Here is a 17,229-nt window from a genome sequence, read left to right on the forward strand (position 1 = left end):
ATCTAAAGAAAAGCAATCTTACATCTTGCTCTTCTGTGGCGAGACAAGGACCTATATTTTTAATGAATATTTTCTGTGCACTTTCATTTATCTCCTCCATATTGTTCTCCCTAAGTGTCTACAGTTAAATCAAAAGAGACACTCACTAGGGAAAAATAACCCAAACAAGCCTAACAACAACAAAAGTGCTGTTATCCACAGGAATACCACAGCTTCTAAGGAAAAGAGAAAATCAGGGAGCCATTAATTAGAAAATTAGTTCTAGCCAAGCTGGCAAGGTTTATTTTCATGTGGAAAATGGGAATGTTGCTGTTTAAGTCTCTCAGAGGCCTTTAGAGATGCCAACTGTGAAGAGAGTTAGAAATACTCAAAAAAAAAAGGAATATTTTCTATACTTCAAGGCACAGTGGCAGAAGAATCAACAAATTACCTCCCATCTTCTCCACCAGCACATGAACAATGAGACGTGTTGAGGAGTGGGATGTGAGAGAGCATCCAGCCAGGGCCACCCCAACCCACTTTTTATCCATAAAGATTCCTGAAAGCTTAGGAGAAGTTTTTATGAAATTTCAGAGAAATAAGTCTTTAGAGGATGCCATTCTGCCAGCAGAGCCCCAGTCCTGCCCACTGGGGAATTTCCACTAGGACCGAAACACAGGCCCGTGAGGAAGTTCCTGGGGAATGAATGAGATTATAATTTTATAGCACAGTTACCTGCACAAAACTTATTTCATCTTCACAACTCGCTTGATTGCTTTTCCCATTACTATTGGAAAGTCATTCCAGAACCTCATTTCCTCTATCTGTGAGCAAACTTCTGAAGTCCAGCCGGAATTTATGAGCAGACTATTTGAAACCACTCATTCTTATGCTAACATTTCCCTAGAACTTTCTCCATTGATTACTTTTCTCTCTCAAGTGCCTCTCCAGGCAAAGTCTATCGCCTGTCAACCTTAATTTCACAAGGTATCATCATATAAAATAGGTCTCTATTTCTTTAGTCGATCTAATAATTTTAGAAAAATATGGGACATTTTGCAAGATAAATGTTGGAGAGCTAGGGTTTAAACATGAGTAATAGGACTTGGAGTCAGGGAGTGCCTGGAGGCAAGAGGCCTTTCTGCCCTCCACACCCCTGCCTCCCCCCCCCCGCCTCTCCCTTCTCAGAAGTGACACCTCCAAAAGGTGCTTTAATGAGCCTGAACCAGGCAATAAAACTTTACAAACACATATCATCCACACACAAAATAAACCAGGAGCTGTCCTCTGTAATACATCAGTTTTCAAGGATTGAAGCACTCAATCCTTTCCTTTCTTTCCAAAACAAGGGTGTATGCACATCTTTTTCTCACTCACAATACATTTTAAGACTCGTCTACCAAGGAATAGAAAAGGTTACAGAGACTAATAGTATCACAATTCATTTTCTCAGGAAAGTTCCCAAAATCCCAGATGGAGGACTAAAAGATCTAGCTCAGGTTGGTCATGCACAGTTCCCAAAGCCAGGAGGAGAACTAGCAGAAGGAATGCTCAGTCTGCACACTGCTGGAAGATAACAAGGAGTCCTCATTTTACTTCAAGAAAATAATATATAAAAAAGAAGAGTTTTCCATTATAAAAGGATTCCTGGGAACACTTGCAGGCTCCAGAATACCAGTTGGTTTTGGGCAAGTCACAGACTTTTTGTCTTCTTTCTGTGTCATTTCTATGTGTGGTTTCCATGGCCCACGTTTAGAAAAAAAAAGAACCCAATTTTTCAGCTGTTTGCAGGATCCTGCCTGTGCTGACCCTACAGATGAGATGACATTCTGGGTGAGTGGGAATAGTAAGAAGGGCAGTGCCACCCAATCTGATCTGCTCTGGAAAACCACAAACACTTCAGCTAAAGCCAAACCAACAAAAAACCCCACATTTAGTGAGTGGTTTAGGGCTGCTATAAAAGATGGGAAGACAAAAGGTGGACTCCTTTAGTGTTTCATGAAAGGTCCCATGAGAATTATGACAAACAAGAACAAAATCCATTTCTTCCCCATCACAAACATGAGGCCATGCTCTCCTTCTCCAGACCAAGGTTATTTGTCTATCCATGTCCTAATTTTCTGATAGACATCACACACTTCCATTCCTTTTCATTCAAAATTAGATAAAAGTTAGGAAATGCGGCAGCACACCATGTCCCCACAGAGAGACACTCGGATATTCAATGTCATCGTAAGTCTCCCTGATGTGAGGAGCCCAAACTAATTTACTGCCTCTCCTAGTGTAGACAAAATACAAACATCATTTACTGTGACCTGCAGTGTGCTGCTTTCCCTTCCATTTTTCAGACATGTTTAATAAGTTTCAGAGAAGCACAAATGTAGAAGTCGGAGACCAAGTGACAGGAATAATTTACTGAAACCTGCAGATTCACATCCCTCTTGATTTTAACACAAATGGCAGCTTTTGCTGTCTTTAAAAAGGAGACTGAGGAGCTCAGCATTCTGCACTAGCCAGGTTTAAAACCCTCTCCAGGCGCTTTCATTTCCTCTGAAGTAGTAATGTGAGAAGAAAACTCGAGTCAGGAGCTCCACAGTCAGAGCCAGGACAGGAGGATTTAACACCAACGACCAAAAAGGATAAATGAGTCCCCAGAACCCCTGACTGGAGCCAGAGGTGAAAGAAGGAATTTAACAGCAGCACTGGCTGCCGACGGGAGCCACGAAAGCCCAAGCCTTTAAAGCCAAGGTGTCCATCTCCACCTGAACCCTTCTTCCCTCAGGTGTTGTGAGAGCATCTACATCGAGCAGCCCTTCACCACAGCTTTGGGAGGTTTGGAGAGTGTTTCTGTGCTTAGCACAGGAGCCCATTAACCTTCTCCCCGCCGGGAGAGGAGGGGGAGAGCGAGTCACCTGCGAGGGGCATCTTTAGTTCAGTTCCTTGTTAAACTCACGTCTGGCAAGACTGGAGAGGAAAGGTGCAGGGAGATCAGCCTTTGAATCCTCGGCAGGGATGTTGTGCAGAGCACACTGAAGGACTGGCAGCATCAGCGCTTCCAGCCTCCCTGGAACACCCTGGAGCAGAGGAAATGGTCCATGATTTACTGGCATCATTGCTTTTGCCCGGAGCACTGATAAAAAAGTTGGCTTGGACAAAGTAGCAATAAATGAAACATAAAAGAAATAGAATTCTGGGGGTTTATTATCACGGCTGCTCTCATTTGAGAAGAAAGCCAGAATGGGGACTTCCCAAGAAACTCTGGTTTTCTTAAAGACCTCCTAATAACAGATTGAAACTACACCCAGCCATCCCCACTGTGGGACTAAAAAGAAAGCAAAGGCTATAAGGAAATTGCAGCAGTTAAAGACACTTTGGTTTTATCCTGGGACAGAAGGGAAATGCCTGATTCCCTGTAGCTGCTCTCTCTGTGCAGGAGAGACTCACCCGCACCCTGCTCAGCATCCCTTTTCATTCACCCCTTCCAGCCATCAGCAGATCCTCAGGGAGTGTTGATTGCTGGTTAATGCCAGGCTGGCTGCCACTGGCAACACTGAGATGCCAAAAAAGAATCTGGAGCACTGATGTCCAAGATATTATGGGAACAAAATGCTTTAGAGCACATGCCTTGTCTATCCTATGGCATTACTTTCTCCTTTAGCAACTTTAAGTCCAGTAACTCGTTCTGATCCTGGAAGAATATCAACCTGGAACCTCAAATCTGCCAATGTCTGTGTATTTTGCTGTCTTAATTTATCAATAATACCAAGGCATATAATTTATCAATAATACCAGTGAATTGAAACAGTGAGGGCATAAATGCTCCTTCTCTCCTGCTACTCAATAACAGAGTAAATAAAATCCATTAAAGGGGTGAAGTGGACATCTAAACACTCAAATCTTCATCTGGTACACCAAGACGTCCTGAAGCCTTGCGTAACACAAACCTCTTCCAAAATAGAGAAAAATTCCATAGAATACGAAATAAGAGGCTGTCTTGGGGTGATTTTGTGATGTGTATCCCCTATCGCTGCCCCGTGCCCAGAAATTAATTTTGTGCTTTTCTGTACCTTTAAACTGAGCCTGAGAGGGGGGAGGAAAAACTGAGCAAAACTTCTTCAAGGCAGTTTGCATCTTGTTCAAGGTCACACAGAGATAGACTGAGATAGACTTTTTTTTTCAGCTGTGGCAGCAGAGCGAGAGTGGGGAAGGCACCCGGGTGCTTTCGGCCAGTTTTTCAGCTCCTTTTTCTTTCTCCAGAGAGAGACAGAGAGTTGAACTTTTGTTTTCCTGGGACTTCGTTTTTTTCCTTTTTTTTTTCTCTGCTGGACTGTTTCAACATCAGAATACATTGGGAGGAATTTCCACCGAGGCCTTGGCCCTGGAGGGGGCCCCACCACCCCGTCCCAGCTCCAAGGAGGGGGAGAGAGAGAGATTACGGAAGGACTCTGAAATCTTCCCCAGGTTTCTCTCAGCAGAGCGAGAGGTTTTATTATTTAGCATCATTATCTTTTTCCTGTGTGTTTGTTAAATAAATAGTTTTCATCTCTTTCACTTTCCTTCGAGGAAAAAGTTTCTTTTTTCCTGAACCTGGTGGGGGAGGGCTGGTTGTGACCTGCCTTCTCTCAGAGGATGTATTTCTAAATTTGGCCAAACCGGCACAGAGGGGAACACAGAGTTTAAAGCACACTTGTGCATTGGTAACAGGGTTATGTGGGGTAGCCACAGCAAAATAATGTACATGGGGCTATAAAAAACCATGAAATCTCAGCCAGGTCTGGATAAAATCTGACACTCTTTTACAAGAGCGGGCTGCCAAGGGGCTCTGGATTCACCACTGAGGATTTTCCACCTGGAAAGTGCAAACATACAGATACACATCCTCTCCAATGCACATTTTACTTCCAAGTTTAAAGTCTCAAAGAAAATTTTGATCTGATATTTGCAATCATGCAGATACTAATTTAATGCATGTAAATTAAAATTCAACTCAGCAGCCTGTACGTAGAGCAAGCATTACCTGTCCCACATATGAGGCAAACAGCTGACAAGCTGCTTCCTTTCTGTGAGACAAAATGTTTATCAGGGTGCTCCCAAATCAATGCTGGGGAGCTGTAGCCAACTTAGATGACTCTGACACTTACAAATTTACCACTCAGTATTTAACTAGAGCCCAGCTGTAATTAATATTAGCTTGCCTGGAATGCAGGAATAAGCAGACTAAACTGCCTGTGGGGCAGTACATAATTTTTGGAACATCACAGTGACACAGCCAGGCACTGGGGAAGTGTGGAAGGAATGTGGCTCCCAAAAGGGTAAAGGCAGATGTGTGCAGTTGCTCATAGGAGGCACCCAACAAAACTGTTGATTAAAGTATTATACTCAGAAAACTTGAGTTCAGTTTTGAAGCTGAGCTCTCCAGAGTTTTCGCTCCATCCAGCCCTTCCTCCTTCTTCTTCTTCTGCAGCACAGGGAATGAAGGAGCCCCATTTTCCCTCTTCCTGCACACCCCAACCATATGATTCAAACCATCCTTTACAAGGTGCACAGCTCACCCTTTGTATCCCAAAGCATGCAAATGAACCAGGATATCCCACAGGAACTGGGTAGAAGACGTTTTTCCAAGGGATGTGATGGAGCCACAGAGCTCCTTCTCCCATCTCCCAACACATTGCTCCTGTGCACCCACAGTGCTCTCCAAACTGGATATTGAAAAACCTCAGACTGCAATAGCAGCCCAGGAGAATTTTGGATGGAGTTTGATAATTAGAGTTATCAGACAGTAGGAGCCTTCCTCAGGCATCTTTGAAACTCCCTCAAAGGAAAGACAATGGGATATTGTGAATATATTATCTCTTTGCAAAGATAAAAGCTGGACTCATGCTGTGGTCGTCATAAAATCTCTCTCTCTTTTGGTTTCTGATGTTTTTCTGCACTTTCTGTATATCCTGATCTTCTGTTTCTTTCAGATGTGTCTGCTTTAGCCAAAATAATCTGAAAATTTGTAGTAGCGTGACACCAGCTTACCACAGCAAAATAGATCTAAAAATACTCACAGCCCAAAAGTCCATCCATTAAATGGATGGAAACTTGCATAAAACAATATATAAATTTTAAAACCTACAGAAAATAGCTGAGATATTTGAAGGTCATCATGTCTTGCACCAAAACTCTGAAATTCTACCAGCTTTGGGAGTGAATTTATTTTGTCTGCAATGTCCTAGTGTCCAAGTCTCCCTGCACTGGCTGGTGGGAAACATCCTTCCTGTGCAAGCCAGGGAAAGCTCAAATTAACTCCTGTATAGAAAATTGTGCTTATAATCACCTTTTTTAAGGAGCTGGAAGTTTGGGGAGCAGATTGTGGTCAAAGACGAACCCGCTTGACAAGGTCAGGTGGTTTGTGAAGGGAAAATTGTTGCCTGTGTAAAAGTAATTAGGTTGCAGTGAAAGGAAGCTGCCAAAGTCCCAGCAGCCTCCACTGGGCTAAAGCAGAGTAATTAAAGCAGTTTTAATGCCTATTTACACACCAGCAAAGTCTGGCTCTAACACTGGCTGTAAAAAAAAGGAAAGTGGAGGTGATGAAATCGCATCATTTCATAAAAAGCTACTACTAAATAGTGAGGTGCTGGGGCTGAAATACCCAATTATCCATTGGAATATTAGCCTCTGTGCCCACAGGTGTCCAAGTGGGAAGCAGAAGCAGGGAACTCGGTGCATTCACACATTCCCTGAGCCCTTACCAACACCTAAAGCCTTGAGCCACTGCCAGCAGAGGAGTCCACGATTTAATCTGCTGTGCAGCTCCAGCTCATGTTCTGCTCTGCAAAACCCCCCAGAAGGGTCAGCCAAAGCTTTCTGCAGCAAAACAAAAACATTGACAGAAAGCCTTTGGAGAAAGGGAAAAGCAGGAAGAGCTTTAACAGCTTGAGCACAAACTGGATAATCCAAAACTCAAGCTTTCCAGGCTGCTGAGGTCTCCAATGCCCAGACTATAACAGTCTTGAATTTAAGCACTACTTCTCCTCCCATATCTCTTGGGAAAGAATTTGCTGTTAAGATCTAAATTCCATCCAGAGGAACCAAAGATAACCTTAACTGGTGAAGAGATAAGACTTAATAATTTCTTAACTATTTCCGATGTTTCTGTAATTCCCACGTGTTTTTGAGATTTGAGGGGCAGGGGCTGTTCTGCTTTTTGTTTTGTTTTTAATTAAGCAAAGCAGACAATCTGTACTAACTCTGTAAATTTCCCCTCATCCACAGAAGACTTTTGAACAACAACTTCTTCCAGTTCTTTCCATTTTACCTGCGAGCTCAAAGCCAACTTTCCTCTGCTGCTGACAAAGTGAACCTGAGCAGTGGGAAGCCGGTAAATCTCAAGCAGCAATGATGCTTTATGTACCTTAAGTACTGCAAGATTAAAAATGTGGTTTTATCACAGTGTGATACCGACGTTAATAACTCGTCTGGAGCAGGAATTCAAAGCTTTCACTATTCTATAATTGAAAGTAGCCCAGTTGCACAAGGATTCAGGTAGCAACAGAGGAGCTCAGATCATCTTAGTCAGTGTTTCACTCCAACAGGAGCCTGAGAAGGGCAGTGAAACATCACTCAGTCAGGCATTACCAACACCGGGGTTTGCATTAGCAAATGAAGCTACATGCAAGTCACAATCCCACGCCATCCAACTACAAAGCAGGTCAGGCATGCAGAAAAATTCATTCGTGGTACTTGCTGAAAGCAGAGAGAACATTTAAATTTCAGATTTTCAGCCCATCAGCAACAGCCTTACCTGCTGCTACATTTTCAGTCGTCCCAGCAACAAGCAATTCTTTTTCTTTCAGCTTTTTTATTATCGCTTCTCCTTTTCAGTAGGCTTTTGTGAGACAATTATTTCATAAATCTTAATTACTGTTTCATTTTGTTTTGACTGGGCTCAATATAACAACTGCATGCTGTCACAGAAAGCAGCTGTCCCTCCCAGCACGGCCACAGCCACTGCAGCTCTCGCTGGCACTCACACATCAAAAGGAGGCAGAGCAGCAGGAGCAGGAGAGAATGGAGGAACTTCAGGGCAGGACAAAGGGACACCCAGGTGGCCACAGCCTGGGAAAGGGGCAGGAGGAGCTGCAGCTCCACTGTGCTGAGCTATGGCATCTCCACGGTACCAGAGACAGGGTGGGAGCTGCCCAGCTGCAGGGACAGGTGGGCACAGGTCACCAGGAAAGCAGGCAGGGACCACATGGAGGATGGCTGGACTCCACTGCAGGGAGCACTTGGGATGTCACAGCTCTGAGAAGGGAGGGGCGACGGTGGGGTGAGGCAAAGGCACAAGAGAGACCAGTGAGGGCAATCTGGTGGAGCAAGAAAAGAAGAAACCTTCCTCAAATAACTTGAAGCAGCCTTTACCCTCCCTGGCAGCTCCTGGACATCCCTCTTTCCAGAGAGCTCTCGTAGTGGGGTGGGAGGACAAGCCTTCTCTGCCTGCTAAGCAGAAGGAACATTTAAATTTAAATAACTCCTTTAAAATCTTGTCACCACACACAGTTCACTTCAGAATATGGAGATGCACAAAGGGAAAAGAGCAGGAGAAGCCAAACAACCACCAGCAAGAGCAATTTGAAACATTCATCTGGATGGCAGTGCTATTTCACATCTCCTCTTTAGCCACTGCTGGCATCAAACTTAGCACAAAACCCAGAATCTGAAATGGTTTCCTATAAAAGCAGCACTTCCCTAGCTGCTCTGGAGCTCCACTGAACCACGGCCACTTTTAGTGGTGAAGCTGCAAGTTAATTTTTTTGTTTTCCTTAAGTGATTGCAGCTAGCCATGCTGTTCACCACACTGTTCCTAAACCCTTATCTGGTTCATCCACAGACTTTTCAGGGAGCTGTTGCACATTTGCTGCTCCCTTAATCTCTAGGCCTTGGACTAAATGAGGAGAAGTGCATCTCCTTTCACTGTTAAGGATTAACTGCAGCATAAAACAGTCTGAGATGGGAACGCTGCTCTTGTGCAGCTGCATCCAGCTGGAAGCTGTGGGTTCTGTCCATAAAGACACCATAAATGTCTGGGGTGGCTGGGACCCAGAGCAGCTCATTGCCTCTCAGAACTCATCAGAGCTCAGAACAGCAGTGAACTGGGAATAATATGGAGTTATATACATTGTGTTAATGCTCAGGAGATATTGAATCATAGAATCCCCTGAGCTGGACCCACCAGGACCATCCAGTCCAACCCCAGGCCCTATGCAGACACCCCAACAATCCCAGCCTGTGCATCCCTGAGAGCATTGCCCAAACCCTTCTGGGGTTCTGGCAGCCTTGATCACTGCTCTGATCTGTTTGTGTCTAATAAAAGTGTCAGAATGTGATTTTAACAGCTTTTGGTTATGATTTCACCCCCTTCTTTCCCAGGGCACACATTGCACCTGACCTTAAAAGATCATAAAAATGTGAACAATGCAAAAATGCTCTGTGTGTGTCCACAGCTTTGGGCCTAAATCAGCTCTGCAGTTACAGTCACCTCTGAACACCAACAAAAGTCTCTGGGCACAAACTGTCACCATTTGTATTTCCTAAATCAGCCTAAACACAACCTAAACCACAGGACTCACTACTGCCTATAAGCCTGTGCAAATAGTTCTCAGTGCCTATACTTTGCTCATTTCCCACCTGGATTTCCTGCTATTCCATCTCATTTGTGCAAAGGAGGCCCAGCTCATGATTCTGTTCCAGATCAGGCTGCAGAGGAGCAGGAGGCAGTGAGGGGAGCTTCAGCACGCAGGGAAAGAAAAACGAATTCACTCCTCCCTCATAAATCATAAAGAAACTAGGTAGGTAGAACACAACATAAACTCGGGCAAATTCCTGCATTTCTGATGAAAGAAATCTAAAGGTAACAACCAGAAACTTGCCAGACACCCACAGGAATTTAAAAATAATTTAAAAATTCAACTTACACAGAAAATTATATGTTTTTCAAAAGTAAGAATATTTAAATGAAGTGAGTGAATGTCCAAAGGTGGAATTGCAGGAGTATTAGTCAGCCATTATTTCATTTGAAAAGCCTAATAACACCTCTGGATTTAAATTCCATTCATCATTCTGCTTTCATTTTGCAGTTGTTGAAAATGCCATCACAAGAAACAATGTACACCATTTCTAGTAGTGCATATTTATAGGTTTTGGCTTTTTTATCCCAAGAAATTGCTATGTACATAAAGAAAAATCAATCTTTTCAATTTCCAAACTGTTTTAGAATTTATGTTCATTTTCTGTTATAAGCATTTGACCTGGTCTATGAGAAGTCAGATGGAAAAGTTTCTACCCATTGCAGTCAGGAAAAATAACGTTCATGAGTATTTTTAGACTCTGCAATGCACAAGTCTTAAAACCTGAGATATCCCTTCACATTTTATTTCCTGATGCTCAATATCTTTTCTCTTGCCCGTTTGTGATAACAATTCCTTTGGGGCATAATGAGGAAAAGCCAAAGTTTGTTCCACACAAATTCTTCCTTCCACTAATAACACTGACAGGGATAGAGATGCTGAGGCAGTTCCTGTGCATTCGACAAAAAAAAAAAAAAAAAAAAACCCAAAACTAATATGAAGCTGTAGAAGCATTTTTGGTTATATTTATCATCAGAAGTAGCAATTAAAGACTGACAGAACAAAACAGAAATAACAATTGAGGCCACGCCTCCAGGGGGAAAGTGAAAGTCAGGGTATAAAAATATCAGTTCCTGAACCTGGTCAGCTTGGCTTAACAGAGATTTGCAGGCAAATACAGGTGTATGACGTAGATAGATATGAATCTAGCTCAAATTTAGCAATTAGCCCTCTTGTTAAATACACAGAACTTCTGCTCTGAGGCCAGACATCTCAAAAAGTTGTGAGTCACTACCACAAACCAGCTCAGTCTGTGAGACCACTTTTCATCCATAAAGGCTCAGATGATTCAAGACTGTTTGTCTGCCCTTTCTTCCTCTCTGTCAAAAATGCAACTGTAAATGAAAACCTGGAGTGGAAGAAATAACCAAGCAAAAACCAGACTGATGCTGCCAAATTTTTGGAAAATGGCTCATCATTTTTTATTCTGTTTAGCTGGTGACCAGCTCTGGGGGTTACATTCCTGCTGCGAGGAATCTCTCCTGCACCAGGAGATCTTGAAACTGTTGGGTTTCCCCCCTTTTCAAACAAAAAAAGTAGAGCAACCATGTCTGAGAAGATGCTGACACCATTTAACAACCAAAGTGATGGGAAAAAACAACATTGGGAAGTCACCTCCTATGGTTTAAACCATTACCTTGAAAATCAAAGATGAAATTCAACAACACAAGGCACAACCTCTGAATGGTCTGCTGGGGACTGCTGACACAGGCAGGAAGGCTTCCCCCCAAAATGGATAAAAGGACAGGGAGGAACTGTTTCCCACAAAAGATTTCCCTGGTTTTCCTATCAGCACTGAAGCTCTGCACCAGTCATCGTGAGTAAGAACAGGGCAGAAAAATCTGGAAGGTCAGTGCAGGGCATGAGAGGTGAGGAGTATTTCCCCAGGATTATAGTTTGCTTAAAATTTGGTGTGCTCCAGTAAAATTAAAAGTAAAATGTGCACATGGAGAGACATTTTGAGAGCCTGAAGGACCTGCTGTGTGACAGAAATAACTCAGGGAGGGGACATGGAGCAGTGGCAGAGTGAACACATCGTGCCAGCACTTCCTCCTGTAGGATTAGACAGCAGAATTCTTGGAGGACACTGGAAAAATTCAAATCCCCAGTGAATTTGAGAGGCTGCAAGTCTCTGCCAACAAGTGCCAGCGTTCTTCTCCAGTATTATGGGGGAAGTTTGTTTTGTTGGAAATGTGTAGCTTAGCAGGATTTCCAAAACTCTGTTGCATCTCAGGGATGAAGTGAGTCAAATCTAAACTAACGTAAATCAAGGTAAACATGCAAATCTGGTTAGGCAGAAAGTGCAGTTTGTCTCTGTCCTACTCACACATCCCTGGTACTTTCTGTGCAGTTTCAATCACTTCTATTTTTTTAATGAGAAGAGAGGCCAGACTCAGGAATTGCAATATAATGGAGAAATTTAAAGGTTACCATCCAAATATATTTTCATTTATCCTCTTTAGCTCTGAAATATCCCACTGAGCTGCTAATATCTAATAATCCATTTAGAGAAGCTGAATGTTATCTGTAAAAATTAAATTGTTTACATTCACCATGGCTTACCGTAAATAAAAATGCTCATTGATTATTTAAAATGCAGCACAGCATGGTGAATTTTGTGTTTTCCCTGCTCAGTTCTGGCTCTAACCAATTCCACAAATACATTAGCACCATCTTTTGGCTAAACTGGGTCCTGACCTATATTTATATGTTTTCCTTATGAGTGGGGTGGTTGTGTTTTTCTGGAATTTCCAATCTTCTGAACATGAAGAGGAGCCAAACTGGGAAGTGAAGCTCAGGCTGTGGCTGACAACCCAACCAAGACAACTCTTTCTTATCTACACTGAGGTGCCTTTACATTGTTGCAGCCCTAAAACTGAATTTTTATTGCTATTTTCCTTGTCCTGGAATTCTGTAAAGGTGATTTTTTTTGTACAAATGCAAATCACCTCCACTAATGATTAAACAGGTGTTTGTTGGCATTGTATCTTTTTCATAAAACATGGAATGTGGGCCTGCTCTAGGGATTTGCTGCTGCTTTGCCATTCACTTGAACTGTATGTTACCTGATATAAAAGGCTCTAAATTCAGACTTATGGTGGTTTTTTAAAATTATTTTTTCCCCTCTTTATTTTACCTCACATTTTTTAATGTGTTTATTGAAATTAGATGAAAGGTAGGATGAAAATGCAGCTTCTACTTAGCCAAAAATCTCCCCTCCCTTGTGTATTCCCTTTATCCTTCTGACATCCCATCAGGAAAACCACCATACATCTGCCTCTGCTAATGGTGCCTCAACAGGATCACATCAGAGCAAGGATGGAGGGAATATATGGCAAATATGACAAATTCAGGATTTCAGGACATTGTACAAACTGGACTGCTGGAATTTGAAAAGTAATAGCTCTTGTTTTGTTTTGTTTTGTTTTTCTGGATCTGAAGGGATTCTGGATAGACATTTCAAATCTGAGCACCTGTGGAGCCCAAAGGACCTTGGAAAAGCTGGAATTGTCTCTCTGTTACAGACAAAGAGGGTCCCCTCTCAGTCGAGTTTCAGCCTCATCCCAGTGAAATGTCCCAATCTGCTTCCACGGAGCTCTCTGGAGTCTGGCCAAACACCTGTGGGATTACCTGGGCCTGCCAGGAAGGGGTGATGAGGATCCTCAACTCCTTAGTCTGACCTGGTGAGAACAAACACAACTCAAGGTCACTCAGGGGATTTCCATCCCATGAAATCACCACACACAAGGCAGTGCAAAGGAAGGGGCATTTCAGAGCAGGACAACAACTGCAAAGATGGGTGATTTCAGACAGAAAGGACAGAATTTGGCACAACCTTCTGTCCAGTTTGCTTCATCCACAGACCTATTAATCCCATCAGAATCCCATCTATCTCACTTGCAAAAAAAATCCTCCCAGGGCAAGCCAACATGAAGTATTGTGTATTTTTAGTGATATTATCTATATTCCAGCTGGGGAATGGGATCATTGGGACACTGTGCTCTGCAAAGCTCTCACCATTCATCACCACCCTGATCCAGGAGTGCAGACACATCAGGATTTGCCCCTGGCACTGAGTGTGGCAGCTTTGTTAATCTAGAGCAGAAAAATAATTTACTGCATGAGAGCAGCAGATACCAGAGCAGAACCTCACGTGAGAGGGAAGCAATGAAAAATACGTGCCATGTATATTTATGTATTTCATATGGGCATTTAGAAACACATCTTTGCCAGTAACAGCTACTGGAGTAGGGGCAGTGAAAGAAGGTCAAGGAAACTTGCCTAAAACTGGCTGAACCTGTCTGAACAGAAGGCACTTCTCCTTTCTTCCTGTTCTTCCTTTGGACTTGTTCAGCTGCAAGAAGGAAAACTGGTACTAATTGGCTAAATTATGACTTATGGCTAAAGCCACGCAGTCCAAAAGTCTCCTGTGTGATATAATACTTATCTATATAATTTGTACCTACATAACACACATACCCACACCAAAACATTTTCTTTTATCCCTACTGATGTAATTTCAGTCCTCAGGACTGAGAAATCTGGAAAGATTGCTTGGACTGGACGATCTGAGAGGTCTCCCACTTTAATGATTTTATTATTCTGTGGTTGTAAAAGAACATGTGTGTGAACAGGAATGTTTTAAGGCCACGTGGAACAAGGTGGATACAAGGTTTTACGGCCATGTGGAACAAGAGGCAGATAATAATGTCTTAAAATAATATTGACATATATCTGAAGAAGATGATGCTAAGATGGGGAGAAAAGCAGGAATGTACAAGAGTTTGTCTCATTCCAGCTGGCAACAATCACATCAACCAGGAGATTTATAGGATGAAAAAACCCATAACTTTAAATTTCAGGGAGGTGGAGGAGGTTGGGGTTTTTTTTCCATTATTTATCAAATGAGGGGGAAAAGATGTTCCAGGGCTGCATTGATTACCCTACACATGTCTTTTCAGGCAGGGAAAATCTTCAAGGAGCTGGTGGGGTTCTGTTCCCATCTTAAGAGCCAGAGTATCATAACTTTGCATCACTGACTGAAAGCACAGAGTTCAGGAAATGACTCTTGAAGGACCCAGCCTGGCTCCTTCTCATTCCAGTTCCTTCCAACCACATCCAGTGGAAAAGCTGCCCTGACAACACACACCAGTAACAAAACCTACACCAGCAAAATTTAATAGAGGGAAAGAGAAGGGCAAAGAACCAAAAGGAAGGAAAACTTTTATCATTATATTTGCAATGCAGAGGCAAAAACTGAAATCACCTGAAGCAAGGTAAAACTGCTTGAACTGAAAAATTAGAAATACAAGTTTCTCTTTCAATTCTGAAAGGCTAAAAAGTCTCACCACATACCTATTTGCATGAGGAAGTTTAAGCTCAAGGAGATGCTTTGGATAAATAGAAAGAGAGACTAAAACCTGCGTGTTCTTTTAAAGGTAGTACCCCGACTTGTTGCAGTTAGCTTCAGTCAATTCAGAAAATGTTTGAAACACACCAAGAATGGTTTCTAAATAGAAATATGCTGAAATAAGGGGGAAGGAAGGGTTTGAACTTGCAGGAAGGATTTTTCTCCTTGTTGCACTGGATTTACTGGCCACTTCTTCAAACACCTCTAAGGCTTCTAAATCGATAGTTCACCCTTGTTAAATTTTTTAAGTGTGAAAGCTTTGAAATTTCAACCAACAAAACATGCCGTCGGTTTTTTTCACCTTCCCAGTTACTATTTGATAATGGGCTATGAAACCACTTATTTGAAGAGAGCCCAGCCAGTCTCAAGGACTCTGGGTACCTGCACTGAAAGCAGTATTGTTCTGCTCTTTACAAATGGCACTTTTCCCAAGCCAACCACACATTATTTGGAACAGTCCTTTGGCACAGTGTGTGTGTGTGCTGTACCATTATCATGGGAAGTGTTTTGTTTATTGAAAACCCACTCTCCATGAGCCACTAAGCCAAGCAAAATTCCGTATTTAACAGCACTCTGCACGTTGGGCCCCAAGCAAGGGCTGCTGCACTCATGTATTCAAGCATTTTATTGCAAACAGCAGAAAATCAGCTCCTGCTAGGCGCTTTCTTACCATATAAAACCATCCTACCCAATACCAAGCAGGCCAAGTTCTCCCTGGCTCTTAAAAATCAGCCTCAACATGAAAAAAGATATCAAACTTCTCACCAGCACTAAATCAGCACTCCACAGGCTAAACCATAAATGTATTCATCCAAGTCAGCCTTAGAAACTTTTCATTTAGCTCTACAAAGATAACACTAGATCAGCATTTTCATTAAAAAGAAATGTCATGGCTCATTCCTTTCTGTGATTGAAGAGGAAACAGCAACATCTTCCAAAACTCAGGAGAGAAACATATGCTGCAATAAAAAATAAATAAAACTGTGATTGTTGTTCCATTAAATATTTCAGTCTATGATTATAATTACTTCCTGATTGGGAAGAATTCCCATGTTAAAAGCCCCATGTAACGACAGCTCAAATAGATCAAAAAAAGCAATGGCAGAACCCACAGGATGAGCCAGGGACAAGGTGCAGGGACAGAAACTTTACTGGTCTTCGTTTGTTCTGGTTTTATTCTGATTGTGCAGCTGAAGAAACTTTCACCGCCCGCCACCTCTCTGTTCTCTGTCCAACACCTGTAATTTAGCAAAGCCCTGGAACAAAACTACTGGAGTACCTGAAGCTACAGCAGATTTTGGTTGTGGCAGGTCTGCAAGTCTTTACCCAGATCTTTCCCTTTGATGTCTGCAACAGCCAGAGTGGAATGGCCCAAAGACTGGACATGGAGGAGTCACTGTCCACAAAGGAAGCCACTGTCATGGAACAGGGGGCAGTGTCCCTGTGTTAGGCAGGCACAGACCCCACAGATTGTTATGGTCTGTGTTTAAAGGCTCCGAAGACACAGACTAAGGAGTAAACATAGAGCAAAGCAAATGGGGAGGGGTTTGGCAAAACACCTTCCTTCCCTGAAGATCATTTGGGGTCAGAACTTTTCACTGGAGGGGGGATGAGTTTCAAGGAATGATTTGTCCAGAAATCTTTCTTCAGGATGAAATGACTGGTTGGAATGAAGGGCTGATGGAGAAAATGAGGGAGCAGGTGATGCTTTTCCTGGTCTTAAAATCAAGACTCATACATGTTTAGAAGGGGAAAAGGGATTTTACCTTGGTATTTATTTTAAGGATCCTTAGGTGCACACATCCAGGTCATATGCATCAAGATGCACCCTGCAAAAAATGCCCCAAGAGATTGGGTATAACATTATAGGTTTTACTAATTGGCAGATCTATCAAAGATTCCCCAATGAGAGGCTCAAGTGAGCCCCTCTCCCCAAGGAACCTTCCCCTGGATGGTTCTATCTTAGTTTACAGAATGTGTTCTGGAGAGGACCTTGGGCTCTGGGGCACACTGATCCCTAGCTACAAAGCTTCTAAAATGTTGAGTCTCTTAGCTTGACAAATAAGTCCAAGAATGTAGGGGAAAAGCACTAAGAATACAGAAGTTGTAAAAAGGTGTAACAGGGATATGAAAGAAAAGGCAAAAAGTCTTCATGGCATCACAGGAAGG

The sequence above is a fragment of the Corvus moneduloides genome, chromosome 9 (genome assembly GCF_009650955.1).
Source record: "Corvus moneduloides isolate bCorMon1 chromosome 9, bCorMon1.pri, whole genome shotgun sequence".
Taxonomy (NCBI): Eukaryota; Metazoa; Chordata; class Aves; order Passeriformes; family Corvidae; genus Corvus; species Corvus moneduloides.